The sequence below is a fragment of the Acomys russatus genome, chromosome 23, assembly GCF_903995435.1.
Source record: "Acomys russatus chromosome 23, mAcoRus1.1, whole genome shotgun sequence".
Taxonomy (NCBI): domain Eukaryota; kingdom Metazoa; phylum Chordata; class Mammalia; order Rodentia; family Muridae; genus Acomys; species Acomys russatus.
This window is the reverse complement of record NC_067159.1, coordinates 49,756,339-49,773,593: the sequence shown is the minus strand read 5'-3', so window position 1 is coordinate 49,773,593 and position 17,255 is coordinate 49,756,339.

Below are 17,255 nucleotides of genomic sequence, written 5' to 3'. Positions count from 1 at the left end.
CGTTTTGTTATAGCAGTTCAAACAGGCTAAGACTTGGGGTATATGAAAATCTAGTGAACCTGTTCAGCTAAAACATTGTGTGAGAAGCTACACTTCTGCTGCCTTTCTCTGTGCACCAGATTCCCAGTTCTCACTTCTGCCAAGAGATCTGAGTCAATTATAAGAGAATATCTCTCTCTCTCTCTCTCTCTCTCTCTCTCTCTCTCTTTCTCTCTCTCTCTCTCTCTCTCTCCTCTGGTCTCTCTCGTCTCTCTTCTCTCTCTCTCTCTCTCTCTCTCCTCTCTCTCTCTCTCTCTCTCTGTGTGTGTGTGTGTGTGTGTGTGTGTGTGTGTGTGTGTGTAATTTAGGGATATATTGCATATGGGAAAGTCTCACATATATGCTGCATGCACTGTAGGTAACCACATGGGCTATTTCTGTTTCAGCACTTTCTTAGGTCAAGTAGAAAAAGTATCTCATGAATAAAGCCAAAAGGCATGGGATATCTCAAAAATCATATTTAATTCTTCCATTTTACAAGGTTAGATAAAACAGCATAATCGTTGCATCTCCTGTAGTTTTGTTACAGCATTATTCTCAATAACTGACTGGCCCTTACTTTGCTGACTATGGTCCTTATGTTGCTGCTACTGGAACAGGCCAGTGGCTGACAAAGTACAGAAACAGAGCGAACAGGTGAGCAGTCATGCTGGGTCCTGAGAGGCTGCCGCCAGGTGGGAGCTCTTACTTGGTGAGACCACAGATCATACATTCTATTCTTTGATATTTATTCATGTTTTATTATCTGTTTGTATATATGATAATGTCTTTTTATTTTCTCTGCTGATATGCAACTTATGGCATCAATGAAACCTAGTTATACTGTGTGTCCATACATATGCAATGTGTATGTTCACATATATGAGGGGTGTGTGTGCATGAACATGTAGGCAGAGGCCATAGTTTGACGTGTCTTGGTCCATTACTTTTTACCCTATTTTTAAAGACATTCTCTCTGAACCTGAACGTTACTGACTCTGCCAGGTTGGCGGTCAGTGATGTCTCAGCCCCCACAGCAGCACTGTGGTTAACAGTTTATACACCACACAAGGCTGGGTTCCAAACTCAGGTCCTCAAGATTGCATAGCAGGCATTTTTTTTTTTTAAGCTTTAAGAAAAAGTTTTTATTTTTAAAAAATTAAAAGTTTTAGCATGAACACATAAATAAGGCATATTGTGGTTTTAGACTGTTTATTGGCTCAGGTCTAGCTCTAACCGCATAGCAGGCATTTATCGACTGAGGCAGCCCTGAAGGTCCTTCTGAGTGCATTTTGTTTTTTGAGCAATCAACGATGATCATCTGTTTCATTTATACCCAAATGATAAAGGCAATGGAAAAAAAAAAGTTGAAATCAGAAAAACAGGATTATGCAAGCGTTTAGTAGAAAATGACCTCTCCCTCTAAAAGCCAGCTTCTGTTCCCACCTGAGAGCCTGGTCAAGATAGCTGGTTTTTGTCAGTCTTCATAGTGAACACATGGACTTGCAACGTGGACCACGGGATGGGCAAGGTCTGTGCAGAGCGCTCCTGCAGACCACATGGTTTGGAAATGGCATTCACAAGCTCCCTGTCGCTGTGTCTCACTGATTCTCCACTTTCTAATTGCATGCCTTGAAATGGAACTTTTCATATTAGAAGATGTAGAAAGTATTCCTAAATGGCTCTTTTAAAGGGGCATTAACCAGTGAGCTGTGGATCCATATTTATCAGAAAAAGCAGAGTGTCACAAAAAAAAAAAAAAAAATCAAATGTTGCCTGTGTGTAGGAAAACATGTTTTTAAAACAAGAAGATATTTTCTCTTATTTTTTTATTTTTTGAGCTATAATACAATTACATTATTTCCTGTTTCCTTCCTCCAACCTCTCCTCTGCTCTCTTTCAAACTGATGACCCCTTTATCTTGTTGTTTTTGATGGTGATGGTAGTGGTGGTGGTCAGGAGTGTGTGTGTGTAGGTGGTTGTGTGTGTGTGTGTGTGTGTGTGTGTGTGTGTGTCCCTAAATACATGGTACAGTCTGTATGTCACTTGTATGTCAGTTTTCAGGGCTGACGATTTAGTATTGGATAAGCAATTGTTATGCTTGCCCCTGCTTCTCCTGAGCCATCATTCCCTAGCTGCCTGTAGTAGTTCTTTGTGTAGGCATTCCCCGACCCATGGTAGCATGTCTAGTCTTGTTATCTTTGTTCTGGTCAGGTTTTGGCAGTCACATTGGTAACACTTCATGGGTGTAGCTTCTGACACATCTAGGAAGCGTGACCTCACAGCAAAGTCCCAGTTCCTCTGACTCTTAAAATCTCTGCAGCCCATCTTCTGCAGTGATCACTGTGCCGTAAGTGTGGGAGGTGTGTCGCAGATGCGTTAGTTGGGAATTCTACATTGTGATCAGTTGTGGTTTTCTACATTGCTCTCCATCTGTTGCAAAGGGAAGTTTCTGTGATGACAAGCGATGGCTACAGCTATCTGTGGATATAAGAATAAGTATGTAGGATGTAGTTGGGGGTTGTGCTGGTTCAGTGAAGTAGCAGTTATAGGTTGTTCAGTGGGCCTGCGCTTTCAATACCAGAAAAGTATTCCTTCTTGTTGACCAGATTCTAAGTTGGTTACCACGAAGGTATGCATGCAACTACTGAGCCCTTAGGGTAACTGTGCCATGGTGGTCCTTGATGTTACTCTTGGCATCATGACTGCCAAGTCCCCCTCCCCCCCCGTGTGTGTGTGTGTGTGTGTGTGTGTGTGTGTGTGTGTGTGAGAGAGAGATATGTATTCATATATGTAAGGGTGTGTACATGTGAGTGTGCATGTATGGAAAACAGAGATTAATGTCATGCATCTGCTTAGACGTGAACCAGGTGCCTACCAATTTGCTACCCTAGGAGGCAAATGAGCTCCAATGGATGCCTCTTTCTCCATCCCACCCCTAGAGTCACGGGCATGCAGCCATGCCCTGTGTTTACATGAGTGTTGTCGATCGAAACCCTGAACCTCATGCTTGCACAGCAAAGCACTTTATCCACTGAGCCATCTCTCTGGCTACATAGCTGCACTTTTAACACTTGGTTACCAAGTGGCGGCTCTAGCAATGAGCTAGACATAGTCTCTAACAGTTACAATTGATGTTTCCTGCTCAGTCAACCCATTTGGAGCAGAAGGAAGACTCCAAGTCTAAGGGGACATGACGAAAATGCAGGTTTTAAGTTTATCTTCTTTACTGGACCTGGTTTGTGCCAGCATTGTAAGGGTTAAAACTGTCTGGCTCTTTTATATTACATCTCTCACACTTGTTTGTTGTTCCACCAGTTAATGGTCTGTTCTGAGTAATCTACACACTCTGTGACCTCAAACAACTAACTGAGGTGAAGACACAGACTTTGACACTGAGGTAGACTCTCAGTGTCAAGCTAATAAAGCTTGTAACCTTTATTAGTGCTGTGCCCTCACTGACAGCAAGGCCTTTGACAGGAAGTGGATGCCTAGCACAGACCCTCAAGATCAAAACTGGCTTTTCCTGAGTTGTTGAAAAAAGATGTCTTGTGAGGAAAATACATAGAACTTTCAGGCCTTCCTACAGGCTGATTTTCTAGATTTTAGTAGAACCAGGAGGAGGAAGAGGCCTTTGAAAAATGTCAAACAAAAAATTAAAAAGAAAATAAGATCTGGTAATGATCAAATAAAGAATATTAATGTTCAAACAGAAAGAACTCTCTAAATTTGTGATCATTATTAATTTGATCAAAGATCATTTTGGAGTCTACTTTGGATCAAACACTGTATGATTTAATAATGGATAAATCATGGTTGAATCTTGGAAGGCATCTTTAGTAAGAAAAGAAGATAAACACGCAGTAATAACTTACTATTACAGACAGAGTCCAAGGTGAAGTAATGGGACTATAAGAAGGCTTTCTGAACCTATTAATACATTATGAATAAAGTTTTCCAGGCACAAAAATTAGTTTTTCCCCTACTTTATTTAAATACTTCACAATTTATAGTTAGGGTGTGTCATGCCATGGTGGACCTGTGAAGATTGCAGGAGTTTTAGGAGTCAGTTCTCTCTTTCCACCGAAAGGTCTCAGCAATATAACTCAGGTTGTCACCTTCAGGAGCAAGAGCTTTACCAGGGAAGCCACCACATCAACTCCTTAGCCGGTGTGCTTGATCTACCCTGCCTGCGATTCTCAAGAGCACCTCTTTGCCTTGATTCTTGCAACAGATTAAAAAACAAAGTACTTAAATATATTAGGTGTGTATGAAATTTCCAAAACATGCCATTTCTCTTTATCGTGTCCCTAGGAAGCCAACATGAAATGAACATGTGATACTAGTGCATTTAAAGCAATGAGAATCACAAGGTAGGCTGAAGGAAGGTACAAGAAAGTCACATACTCTTGCAAGCCCTTGGCCCTCTAGCCTTGTACTTCTTGCTTATTTAGCATTGCATGTTTTTGAGGGACTAGGAAATTGTGCTATAGTAACAGTCTGACATATTAAAAGCTTTTAGGACAATAGAGGTGAAGACTCTGTAAATCATTCCGTAGGGAAAGTATCTACACCGCACTGAAGTAATTCAAACCACAAAGAGCACAGTGAGCAGCAAGGAGTTTTCAGTGAGTGGCACCACTGTCAAAGGTAGGAAGCAATCAAGTTCATAGAGGGTTTAAAATGTTATTCGGGAGATGGCTAAATGCTAATGGCTCATAGGGTTCTTTCTTTCAGATGATCCAAATTCAGTTCCCTGCTCCCACAGCAGGGCACTCACAGCTCACAGCTGCCTGTAACTCTAGGTTTAGGCACTCAGATGCCCACGTGGTACACACGAACTCATGAATCCAAAATAAATAACTACAACATAAATATTGTTTTCAAAACGGTTATCTCATATAGCAGCGAATGTCACTGACTTGTGGGCTCAACTCAGTGAGAAGTTCCTCTGAAACTGTAAGGCTATGGCTGCTTGTCCATACGTCGATTATATAGCCCAGTTTGCTAGGGACAGTCCACATTTACACCAATTACTTGGTGTAATTAATAATAGTGCCCTCACATACACTTGAAAAGCATGGAGTTCAGGAAATCATTTGTATGGTTACCTGGGGAGTTCCCACACTTTGTTCAAATATGTTCAGAGCAATGAACATGTCCTCTCTAATCTCTTCCCTTTCTTGCTGTCTATCCTCTCATTCTCTGAATATAATTTTGGATATTTAGTAGAGAATGCTATTTTTTTATGATAGAATACAGGAGGAAGAGTACTGTGGATACAGTTTAGGTCAACATTTCAATAAAGAAGAGTAAAACCACTTCCGTGCCGTTCGGCAATGGTTCCTGGTCTAGTTTTTCAACAACGTGATAAATGTAATTTTGTTGTTTTGTTTAAATTAGGACTGATCTCTTGCAAAAGGGACTGAGCAGGTGGTAGCCTTGGGCCATTTGTTCCTCTTGCCACATCTCCATTTGTATACCCCACACATTTGCTGCCCATAATAATCATTAAAGTCGAGTTAAGAAGCTTGCTGAGGGAAGAGAATGCATGCTTTAATAATCAGCTCCTTGTGCCCATGGTCTTCGCTTTTTATGATTCGTAGAATGTGTCTTTCAACAACAGTAAATAAATACGCTAACGGTTGTTCAGTGTGGTTTTAGACTATTGACAGAGAAGAAGGTGGGCCCATCTTCCTTTATGTTAGCCTGCATTTACAAAGCCGAGAAGGATCATGGGAAGACTGCTTCCTGCTGCTCTCTAGCTTTATCGCTGGCTTAAAGCATCTCAGCTGCAAAAGGAGATCTGCATGTTGATGATTGTTTTTCTTTTGACTTAGCATTTTCCTTTAAAACTTCTGTTTCCATGTTGTTTGTGTCTGGGAAAATCTCTGTATTTTACACAATGTCCAACAAGCGGCTATCTAGCCAATTCCTCAAGAAATATGTATCATGGCTGGGGAGATGGAGATTTCAATAGACAAGAGTCTTGTTGTGCAGGTTTGAGGACCTGCATTGGACCTAACCCTTAAGAAAACAGGAAGTGGCCTGGAGGCTCTCTAACCCCCACATCAGTGAGGGAGGAAGCTGAGACACGTGGATACCGGCAACTTTCAGGCCAGTCAGCTTAATGAAAACACAGGCAGCTCTGGGTTCAATCAGAGAATCAGTGGAGAGAGAGAGAGAGACAGACATACAGACAGACAGACAGACAACGAAACAGAGGCAGAGACACAGAGAGACAGAGACTCAGGTAACTATACAGTATTCACAAGTAAAACAAACAAACAAAAACCAGATACCTATACTTTATGTATTAAACATATAATACAGATGGGCTCTGAGGTTTTAAAAGCCCACACCAAGCCCAGTCTCTCTGTCTCTCTGTCTGACTGTCTCTCTCTCTGTCTCTGTCTCTCTCCCTCTCTCTCCCTCTCTCTGTCTCCCTCTCTGCCAGATCAGGATGTAGCTCCCAACTACTTCTCCACCATGCCTGACACACCTGCCACCATGTTCCCCATCACAATGATTATGGACTAACCTCTGAAACTGTAAACCAGCCTCTAATTAAATGCTTTCTCTTTTGTGAGTCAAAACCTAAATATATATATATATATATATTACACTAAATCCATCCCAGATTTTATAAATAATACTCTTCATGTTTTCAGACTTCCAGTACTTTCAAAATCTTTATGTGTGTAGTCATCCTGGGGAAGAATTAAGTCCTTGTTAGAAGCGTACGGTCCCCATCTCATCTACCGTGGTAGTTGCTGGCGTGCTTCCCCTCTGAAATAATCAGCGCCGCTTTTCCCACAAACAGTGGTGTAGTAATTAGAACACGCGTTCCGTGAATGCTACTAAACCTTTTTGTGAATCAAATTCTTTCAATTCTCAAGAGTTTCCCTAACCAGGCATGGATTCAAGAAATGTCTCATTGATTGCCTTGCTTTCCAGAGACTGGGGAAAACAGACACACTGTCTCCACAGTCTGAGAAACGACACGAGGGCACAGATAACTAAGACATGTTCAGAAACAGCTTTGTCTTAGTCCCTGAACGACAGCCCACATTATCTCCTCTCTTTACACCCTCTGGTCTCAGAGTATCTGTCAATATTATGTCTTTGATTAAGTTCATCTAATTTGTTGATTATATGTATCTGACTGGGATTTCAGTCTAAAATGGATTTAATCTGAGTAAATTTTAGACATATTCATTTATTTTATATGTACTTAAGCTGCCATATTGTATCCAGTACTGAGCTTAGTCCTGTAGATAAAACAAAAACATGAACTAGGCAGAGGTTTTGTTATCTGCTGCTACTCAGTACTACTCAGGGACTCACCTTGAGAGGTAACTCAATGATTCCACTGTGTTCCTCCATATGAGACCTAATTTTAGACTCACAAGACAGGAAAGCTGTTTTCTTCAGGTTGCCAAATGAAAAATAGGCAAGACACAAGAATGTAACATTCATATAATTCCTGATTGTTAGATGGTTTTTCTTGCTGTATGTAGTTTATTTTATATATATGTATAAATGTATATATACAAATATTTATATGTGTGTATATGTATATATGTATGTGTGCATAATAATATAAACGTATATGTAAAAACAATTAATTAAACACATTTTTAAAAAAAAGAAATCATAATTTCTAAGTGAGAGACGGCATATTAGGACCCTGTAGCAGTAGCAGCAATGCAAGTTGAACCTTTGCAGGAAGATGTCCAAGCACATTTCTCTTAGCATGTCATGGTTGTGACTATCTTCTCCAGGAGCCTGCAGAGAACTGAGTCCAGGTCAATACCTCCAGGTACAGCGGATGGTTCCAGGTAACCGTCCTTCTGACCCATAAAAACCAAGTCAACAGGGCCAAAAGGGAAGTTCTTCTACAGATTATCTCACATGTTTGGTCACGTCTTCCCTTGCTGTCAGAAAATAATTTCTCCCCACTAAAGCTGGATGGCTGCGCCACGCAAGCCTATGGAAAATCCTCCTAAAACAACCAGACAAATAGCACTTGGTCCTCGTGACACGCATGCTTGCCAAAATGTAATGCATTCTTTTAAATCAATTTGGAAACAGGCTCTCAAGGCAAGACAGCTACTGCATGTCAGGGCATCCACTAATGGTGTGCCTAGTGCCTCAGAAACAACAGGACAGCTCCTTGCGGTTCCTAGAGAGCAGAGAGAGACACTAAAAAGGATGTGATAGCGAAGCAGGTTTTGTCAGAGCCTGAGGACAATTTCTTCGGGCCATGCACTGCATGCCCCTTGGCAACGCTTCACTCCAATTTGTTATTAAAAAAAACAAAAAACAGCTAAAAGGAGGGGATTGCTAAAACTGCAGACATTTGTTGCCTTTTTTTTTTTTTTTTTTTTGGCAAGAAATAAGAACATATTGGTGAGGATAAAACTCTCAGTGTTTGTTTTATTTCTTATCTTTGTTTGTTTGTTTTATTACATAGCTGTCCACAGGTGTCTCTGTAGTGACTGATTCTGCTAGGCCATCTATTAAAGGATTTCTATTGCCCAGGTTGCCTGATGTAAACATAACAATATAGACACTTCTGTGATGATGACCATGAATAAAGCTTCTGACACCTGCTTGAAGTTGGCACAGTTCGCTGTTGTTTACAAGCTGAGCGTTTAGGAACTCCTGTCTCCTCTAACTCTGGCAAGAAGCACACCTGCCTTTTAGGAGGCATCCAGCACAGCGCGGCCTTGTAGGCAGAAGAAATCTTTAGAAGTGGGGGATCTGGGAAGGAGGTGTGGAACCAGATGTGCAAGAGGGAAGCCACCATTCCTGTCAAGTTGAAATCAAAGTGTGCAGGTGCCTACTTGCTCCTTTATAATATTACCAAGGAGCGGCAAACTGATTTGGGCTTTGATGACCTGTGGAAACCAAGAGGCACTGTAAGACAACAAGGAACAGGCTTTGGTGTGACCTCCAGACTGGAAAGCTGAGGCAAAACCTGTCACTGCCTGGGTCGAAGTTGTTGGGTGGAAAATCAGAGAGTAGTTATTTAGTATGACCTCTCTCACTCACACAACAAGAGAACAACCAATACAATAATTTGAGTTTTTTTTTTTTTTTTTAAGTACAAATCATTTAAAAAAAAAAACTGCTTATCACACCTTTTTTTTTTTTTTTTTTTTTTTTTCTGAAATCTCTTCCTTTATACACTGGCTTTGACCATTAATCCTCTAATTGTGTTCCTGCATATACTTAAATTTGACCTCTTGGAGAAGGTACCGTTTTAACAAACATTTTATATGGAGTTTTACATGGCTGTGTCATAGTAGCTATTGAGTGAACAGCTTCCTTCCAACTGGCTTTGTCTGTCAACAAGTGCTTTCACCTCTGACATATTTTAGTCTTTTTCCACTGGTCGCCATTATTCTTTATTCAGTAAAAAAGTGCATGCCCCTTTAGTAACCAGGCACATTTGAAATTTATGGTAAACTTTACATTTCCACTATCTCATAGTAAGTATGGCTTCTGCTTTTTTGTGAAGTTCAGTAATTAGGGAAGGAGCACTATAGTAATATAAAGGCATAATGAATGTAAAACTATCAGTTAATGTCCAGCACATATTACTTTTAAAATATGATAAATAATAAAAATTTGCATCCACTGCATATTTATAAGCTTTGTTGAATATTATTATGAACCTCTACTGTAGGATTTAATTTTTCTTACATTTAATCATGTATTGTGCATGTGGAGGTGGGTGCCTATGGCTGTGGCTCCCATGTGGAGGTCAGAGGAGAGTCTAGTCTTTCCTTCCACCACACAGGATCTGGGAACTCAGGTCCTCAGGGTTGGTGCCAGGCGCTTACCCTCTGAGGCAGCTCTCCAGTTCTATTGTATTTAGATGAGTTGGTTTAAATACAGTGTATAGCTTTCAGTAATTCATTACTGAAAAAAAATAGGTTAAAAATCTTTTAGGGATCATACCATATGGTTATCCTTCCAACAATAATCTTTAAAAATAAAATCTATATATTTTTGATAACATTCAGTGAAAAAACACATTGGTAACAAGTTATCACCTTCACCATGGAGTGATGTGGGGTGTTGGTTTGTTTGTTTGGGTGGTTTGGTTTTATTTGGTTTGGTTTTTGGTTTTTCAAGACAGGGTTTCTCTGTGAAACAGGTCTGGCTGTCCTGGAACTCACTGTGTAGACCAGACTGGCTTCAAACTTACAGAGATGTTCCTGACTCTGCCTCCTGAGTACTGCGACTAAAGGGTTAAACTGCCACCATACCGGGCTATTGCAGTGACATTTTACACCAAGTTTTTGTTTGTTTTGTTTGTTCTATTTGTTATTACAGCCTGTCTCCTTCTTGTATGTTACAAAAATCAAGCCGAGTAAAGTGTTAAAACATGCTTCATGATTGGTGAGGTTCATTAGGGTGGATGCTAATCTTGCCACCGTATCACAGACTCCGTTTTAGACAACTTATGTCTAGTGTAACTTCTCCCAAATCCTCCTCACAAGCAGACCATCTGATCTGTCTTAGCCGAGATTAATACCTATTGGGATGAGTTGTGGGCGTCTCACATTGCTCTCGGCAATGTCTGTGCCTGGCAAGGGCTCCACCTTGCTGTGGTATGTTAGTTATTTCGGCAGTAGTTTGCTGTCTTTTTGCACCATGAAACTGCTGGTCAAATTATCTCTGTTTACCCTTTCTTTACTATCTATGGTCCCCACCTGGCTTTTACTACTTGTAGGGTTTGTTGTTGTTGTTGTTGTGTTGTTTTTTGAATTTTGAGAGAAACCAGACATACAAGTCTATCTTAATTATGTCTGAAGAGAAACTGGATCTACGTCAGGAGTCAAGAGATGCCTACTCTCTCGGGTGGATAGGCTTTTTATAAGACTTTTGGAGTGTATACTTAGGTGACTAAATGTGCATTCATCCAGGAAGCATGCTTGCAGGATCTGCCTCCTAATGGGACATGGCTCTAGTCCCTTGATGCGTATAGCTGGGGAGATAACACAAAACATGTGATTATCTAAATCTTTAATTAGATTGACTATAAAGAAGGCATGCAAGATGCTTGGAGTGTTCTAAACATTCCAGACACCTGTGCGAGGCTTGGAAGATGTCCTACTTCCTTAGAGATAGGAAGAGAGTTAGCCTGGGTCGAGCGATCAACATATAAAAAAGTAAAAATAAACAAATTAATAAAAAAATTTTAAAAAGAAAAAGAAAAAAGGGAGTATGGCATTTAGATACTTTTTGTTTATTTCTATAGTCTTCAAACTAGGTGAAATAGATGGGCTAAATTTTTATTTTTTTTAATAAATGTATGGCTGACAGTCATTGCCCTAAAAAACTTCCGTATGTTCCTCAGCAATTGTTTTTAACTGGAAGTGTGCTACTCTGTGTCTGGGCCTTTGGTGCTGACTTATCCTGAGGAAAAGTTCCAGTTCTAGACTGTTCCCTGTTCACAGTCTGACTGGAGAACGCATACTGTGGTGGTGAGAGCTATGCCTGTGTATCTAGGGAAGTCTACTGCCCTGTGTCACTGTCAGACTCTGGCACAGAGCCCAGAAGCACTGCTGAATGTAAATCTGTAAAAACAGAACTCTCCTAGTGAAACAGTAGCAGTCATGTGAGTGGCGACAGAGAATATAGGTGACAAGGAAGGGCAGAGCAGCCGGACCGGCATCTTTATCCTGGCAGCCAGAGGCAATAGAAAGAGAGATGGAAGAAATAAAAAGTAACAGAATGATTTCATGAAAACATAAGCATCATAGCTACAGGTTGGTTTTAATTAGCCACACTTCCCAGCATTACAAGGTCTGGGCAAGACTTCCAATAGAGGCTTGAGATTAAGCTCAACACGAAACTCCTACAACCTTGTGCTCCATTCTGTGTGTCCCCCTCCCTTCCAGACAGTCACATCACGAGGATGTTCTGAGAAGGAGCTCCAGCTAGCCTGGGAAGCAGCCTCCAGTACTCTTCAACAGGAACTCTCTAGCAAGTCTTGCCTTAAATTTCCTCATTAAGCAGTACTGCCTTCGATACTAGGGCAACTCAGAATGGTTTTAAATTGACGATACACAAGTTTTAAGGAAAGAGCTTTTTTTAAATCCATGTGTTTTAAAACTTAATGTGCAGCACAGTCACACAGGGATCAGTTAGAATGAAGATGGATGGGTCCTGAGCTTCTGGGTTTGTTTGTTTTTTTAACGTTTTTTTCAAGACAGGATTTTACTATGTAGCTCTTTCTGTCTTGGAACTTACAATGTAGACCAGGATAGCTTCTAAGTCACAGAGATCCACCTGCCTCTGCCTCTAGAGAGCTGGCATTAAAGGTGTGCACTACCATGCTCTGAGCTAAAGTTCTAACTAACTTTATAAGGGTGTGTAGAGCACACTTTGAGTGGCAAGGCCTGTAAGTACACTAACAGTTACGTGTGTGTGTTTGTGTGTGTGTATGGTGTGTGTGTGTATGTGTGTGGTGTGTGTGTGTGTGAGATGTGGTATGTGTGTGTGCGGTGTGTGTGTGTGTGTGTGTGAGATGTGGTGTGTGTGTGTATGTGTGTGTGTGTGGTGTGTGTGTGTGTGTGTGTGTGTGTGTTATGCATGGAGATTTAAATAATGTGTGTTTAAAAACAAAATCACAAGCCAGTGTTGATGATGTGCCCCTTTAGTCCTCAGCACTTGAGAGGCAGAGACAGGAAGATCTCTGTGAATTTTCAGCCAGCCTGGTATACATAGCCAGTTCTAAGCCAGGGCAGGCCACATCATTAAGACTCCATCTCCAAAAATACAAGTAAAAATTAAAATTAAGTAATTAAAATTTAAATTTCAAGACAGCCTGAGTTAAAATATATGCTCTTGAATGTATTATCTAGACTGTGTCAGATTACGACCCAGCCTTTAGTACCCACTCCGCTTCCATTTTGACCTGCTGGCAGTGGTGGCAGAAGTCTTATCTTTAAACCACGCTCTCAAGTGTTGCTTTCGAAGCCTCCTGCAGCCTTCTAAAACCCTACAGATTCCTAAGATACATATTAGAGCAAATGGAAGACTAACTGTCTCCTGGTGTAGAAAAGAGTTTTTGATTAGATTTAAACAGCTGTCATCTCTGAAATTTTCCTCTCTAAATCATTTTCTGCTTTCAACAAGCTCTCACGGGTTGCTCTTTTGGATGGCATCTGCAGCCTGGATCTTTCTAAATCAGGCTAACTGTGGGCTCCGATAGGAACTGGTACATATTTAAGGACATCTTTACTAGCTCAAAAACACTTGGCTTCAAGAAATTTTACTTGGTTTGGAGTTTTTTGTTTTTGTTTTTTGTTTTTTGTTTTTTTGTTTTTGCCATGTAATGAGTATTTTTTTCTTGTGCCCAGCAAAATTCAGCCACATAAAGGACGATAAAGCATCAGATGACACAGCTCAAGGCAGTCTTGAAAGCTACGGGGGAAGTTACCATTTTTCATTGAACCGAGATGAGATGTAATCTAAAATATATGCGTTTTTTAAAAAGCAGCTTGGACTTGTGGGAAACAGCAATTAAAAAGCAGTACACATCGAACCAAGATTACATCATGGAAAAGTGACTAATATTTTAAGGATAAATATATTTGCCAATAGTATCATTCTATATTTTAAAAATTAAATGTGAAATGCCCTCCTGAGCGTTGGGTGAAGTTTCCCCTGAGAATTTACAGATTGTAAGTGAAATGGCCATTTTCTTGTTAGTTATGATCAAAGTGAGTTGGGAATGTGTAAAAGCATGTGAGAGCTGATTACAGGTTTTATTGCTGGCAGCGTGCTGCCAGGCCACCCATAGGATGCAGCAATGGAGGCTGACCTGGCACCGTCCAGCATCAGGGAAAGAGCACACTAGGCTGAGACCCTTACTTAGAACACATTCAATTCCTTCATTGAGTAAAGTGACCCTTTGCAGTTTTCCAGCTCTCAACCTTCTTTATTTCAAGTTATGAGAAGGAAAAAAAAAAAAAAAAAAACCAAACCTTACATCTAGCATTGAAGCAAAGAATATTAACCATTTAGAATTTCCTTTTCAGCTGCATACACCTACTTCTCCCCCCGCCCCTTTATGATGAGGTCCAAGGCATGTGCTGACACCAGAGACGTGTGGAGGTCTGTGGTCCAAGCTGCTTGCTGACACCTTGTATAAAGGGGAAGGAAGCTACTTTTGCCATGGTGTTCATGACTGAAGACAGAGAAACAGAGACAAAAAAGGCATCTGTGACAACCCCTAACTCCCACACCCCCACACCTCCACACCCCCACACCCCCGAAGAATCAGCCTAGAAAAAGAGCCACTGAAGAGAACTCTTAACATTTGTGATAAGGATGCTGACATGCGGCTCTTGAAAATTAATGGCTTCTGGCAAAGGTGCCGGTGGGGAAGGCCTCAGCTTTCTTTAAAGGCTAGCCACTGGGAATTCGACCATGCTCCAGTGAGTGTACCTACTTTGTAGTGGAGTGCATCCACTTTGTTTTGTCTATGAGAGCAAAGGCATTATTAACCAGAGCAAATAACTAATACTGGGACATACGTGTGTCTTCTATTCGTCTACTGTCTTCAGGCAGTGTCTTCCTCTGGTTGGCCTTGAACTCAAGGTTCCCAGCCTCCCCCCACCCCACCCCACCACCACCTTCAGCCTCAACAGTGTGTTGTTGTGACCAGACATGCAGCACTGCCACGCCTTCCCATCTGGTGTTACAGTGACTAATGCTTGTCTTCAGTCTTACCTACGTTTCAAAAGCATGTTCATATTTCAAGGTCAGTGAAATGCCTTCTTTTCCAGGACAGCTGTGTCACTCTAATGAGAATCACTTTCTCCTTCTGTTCTGACAGTAGAACTCGTGTGTATGTAACCAAATGTTCAACATGTGAGATCTCTGTGACGTGATCAATGCAGAATAAAAATCACATACTGACTGAGTCCGTGAGATGGCTTGACAAATAAGGGCAGAGCCCTGGAAACATGGCAACCTGAGTTTGATACCCAGAACTTACATAGAGGTGGAAGGAGAGAACTGGTTTAATAAAGTTGTTCTCTGAGCTCCAAAGGCATGCCTTGGCATGCACACACACACACACATACACACACACACACACACACACACACACACACACACACATATACACACACATATACACACTCACACACACACACACATATACACACTCACACACACACACCTACCTCTCGATTTAAAAAAGAAATCTAAACAAGAAATCTTGTCCTTTATTTATTTCCTCCAAGGAGGGTAAGTGCATGTAGAAGTGTAGGTGTGTTATTCCTAGTGTAGGTTTTATTAGCTTTGAGACAGGGTTTCACAATGTAGCCCAGACTGTCTCTGTAGACCAGACTCACAGAGCTCTGCCCGCCTCTGCCTCCTGAGTGCTGGGCTTAAAGGCTATACCGCCATGCTCTCATGGAACCCTTTTGGCACCAAAGACTACATCAGAACGTTGTTCTGTGAGTTTACTCAGGGTGCTTTTTTAATAAGCGAGTTATACAACTGATTTTTACAAATTTAACAGAGTCCTAACTGTATTTCAAATTTTAACAGGTACACACATTCTTAACAAAATGAATTCACCTAATGTGTTTCCATGCGAATCTCTTTTCCATAAAAAAAAAAAATAAGTAAGTAAATTTCATTTTTTCTTTGTAAATTTTCATATAGGACTTAGTTTTCTCTTCTTGAAAACCAAAACAAAATTATATATTAAAATCTAGTCTATACGATTCACATTGTTAGCATATAAATATACTTCCATTCTATTTAAAGTTATATTCTTATTTCTTTAAATACTATATTATTCAAAGTAATGTATAATTAAAATATATTTAATAATTGCCTGCATATCTTCCTCTCTATTATGAGAAACTAAGGAAGAGCAAAAGAGAAGAAGAGGGAATGCTAAGCAACGCCATTTCCTCTTCAAGTTGTGACATCTGTAATAAAATGGCAATATTTCTACATTTTCTTTTCTGCCTTTCTTTTTCTTTAATGGGCACCTTTGGAAATGTTTTCATTTTTCTCTATTTTTAGAATATTATTAACAAGTCCAAAACTATCAGTAGAAACATATTCTTTCTGGTTCTAGAACAAGAGATCGTCCACCCCAAGCCAAAGCTGCTCTGACATTAACTGGGCTGCCCACAGGTACGCAGGCATTACTCACCTAAATTTGGGCACTGAAAATTGTAGGTCTAAACAGCAATGAGAAGACTCAGGGATCGAAGGATCTTGAGAATGATTGTGAGAGACTAATACGAAATGTGGTGTGCCCTACAGCAGAGCTGTAGACTCTGACCGGTTGAGCATTTGCCATAAAGCCCATCGTGAAACTGAGGTCACATGGTGGGGTGGAAAGATCCACACCCAGAGGGCCAGACATTGCCTGCATCAACTTACACAAGAGTGAGAGGGTTCTGTGTGTCTCCATTTATTTCTGTTTTTGTTTATTTCTAGGCAAAAAGAGACAGCAGATTGTAGCAATTAGGAAAGTGAGAACCCTCAAAGTCGGGGAGAAAAATCAAAGCAAAGACTTAGTCACTCAATCTTCCAGAAGGAAGAAGGAGAAAAATGAGCTGCAGCTTGATGGATTAAATGCTGAATGGAGGTTTTAGAAAGGAATTTTTGTGGTAAGGGGCAATGGAAGATACTGAGTTAACAGTACAAACCCTCGTGAAAAATCAAAGACACTGCCACCACAGGCACATTGTTGAATAAGGAGTGCTTGAAAGACAGGGCCATGTATTTACCATTTTGCTTGATCTACATATCAAAAGCACCCTCCGCTGTATATAGAAGATCTTTGCAGAAAGATGTTCCATAGGAAAAAGTAAAATAAAAAGAGAAGAAAGGGGAAAGTGCTTGAGGCTATGTCCTTCTTTTTCTTTTACTTCTTTTTTTCATCCTGTATTCTTTCATGAATCCTCAGGCCAGTGCAGTAAGCTCATGCAAACCCACAGCTCCCTAAATCTCCACAAATACAAGAGACACTGAAAAGAAATGACATAAAGGGTGAAAAGAAACAGTAAGGAGAAGAAATCAAGTAGCCTGTGACACATACAAAAAAAAAAAAACAGCACCCACCCCCACTTAATGACTGCTTGTGTAACAGGAGTCTTCTGCACTAGTCAGGGGAAAACTTCTGCTCAGCTAATCTTAGGACTATTTTTATTTGATAATACAGCTTCCTAAGTATTTTC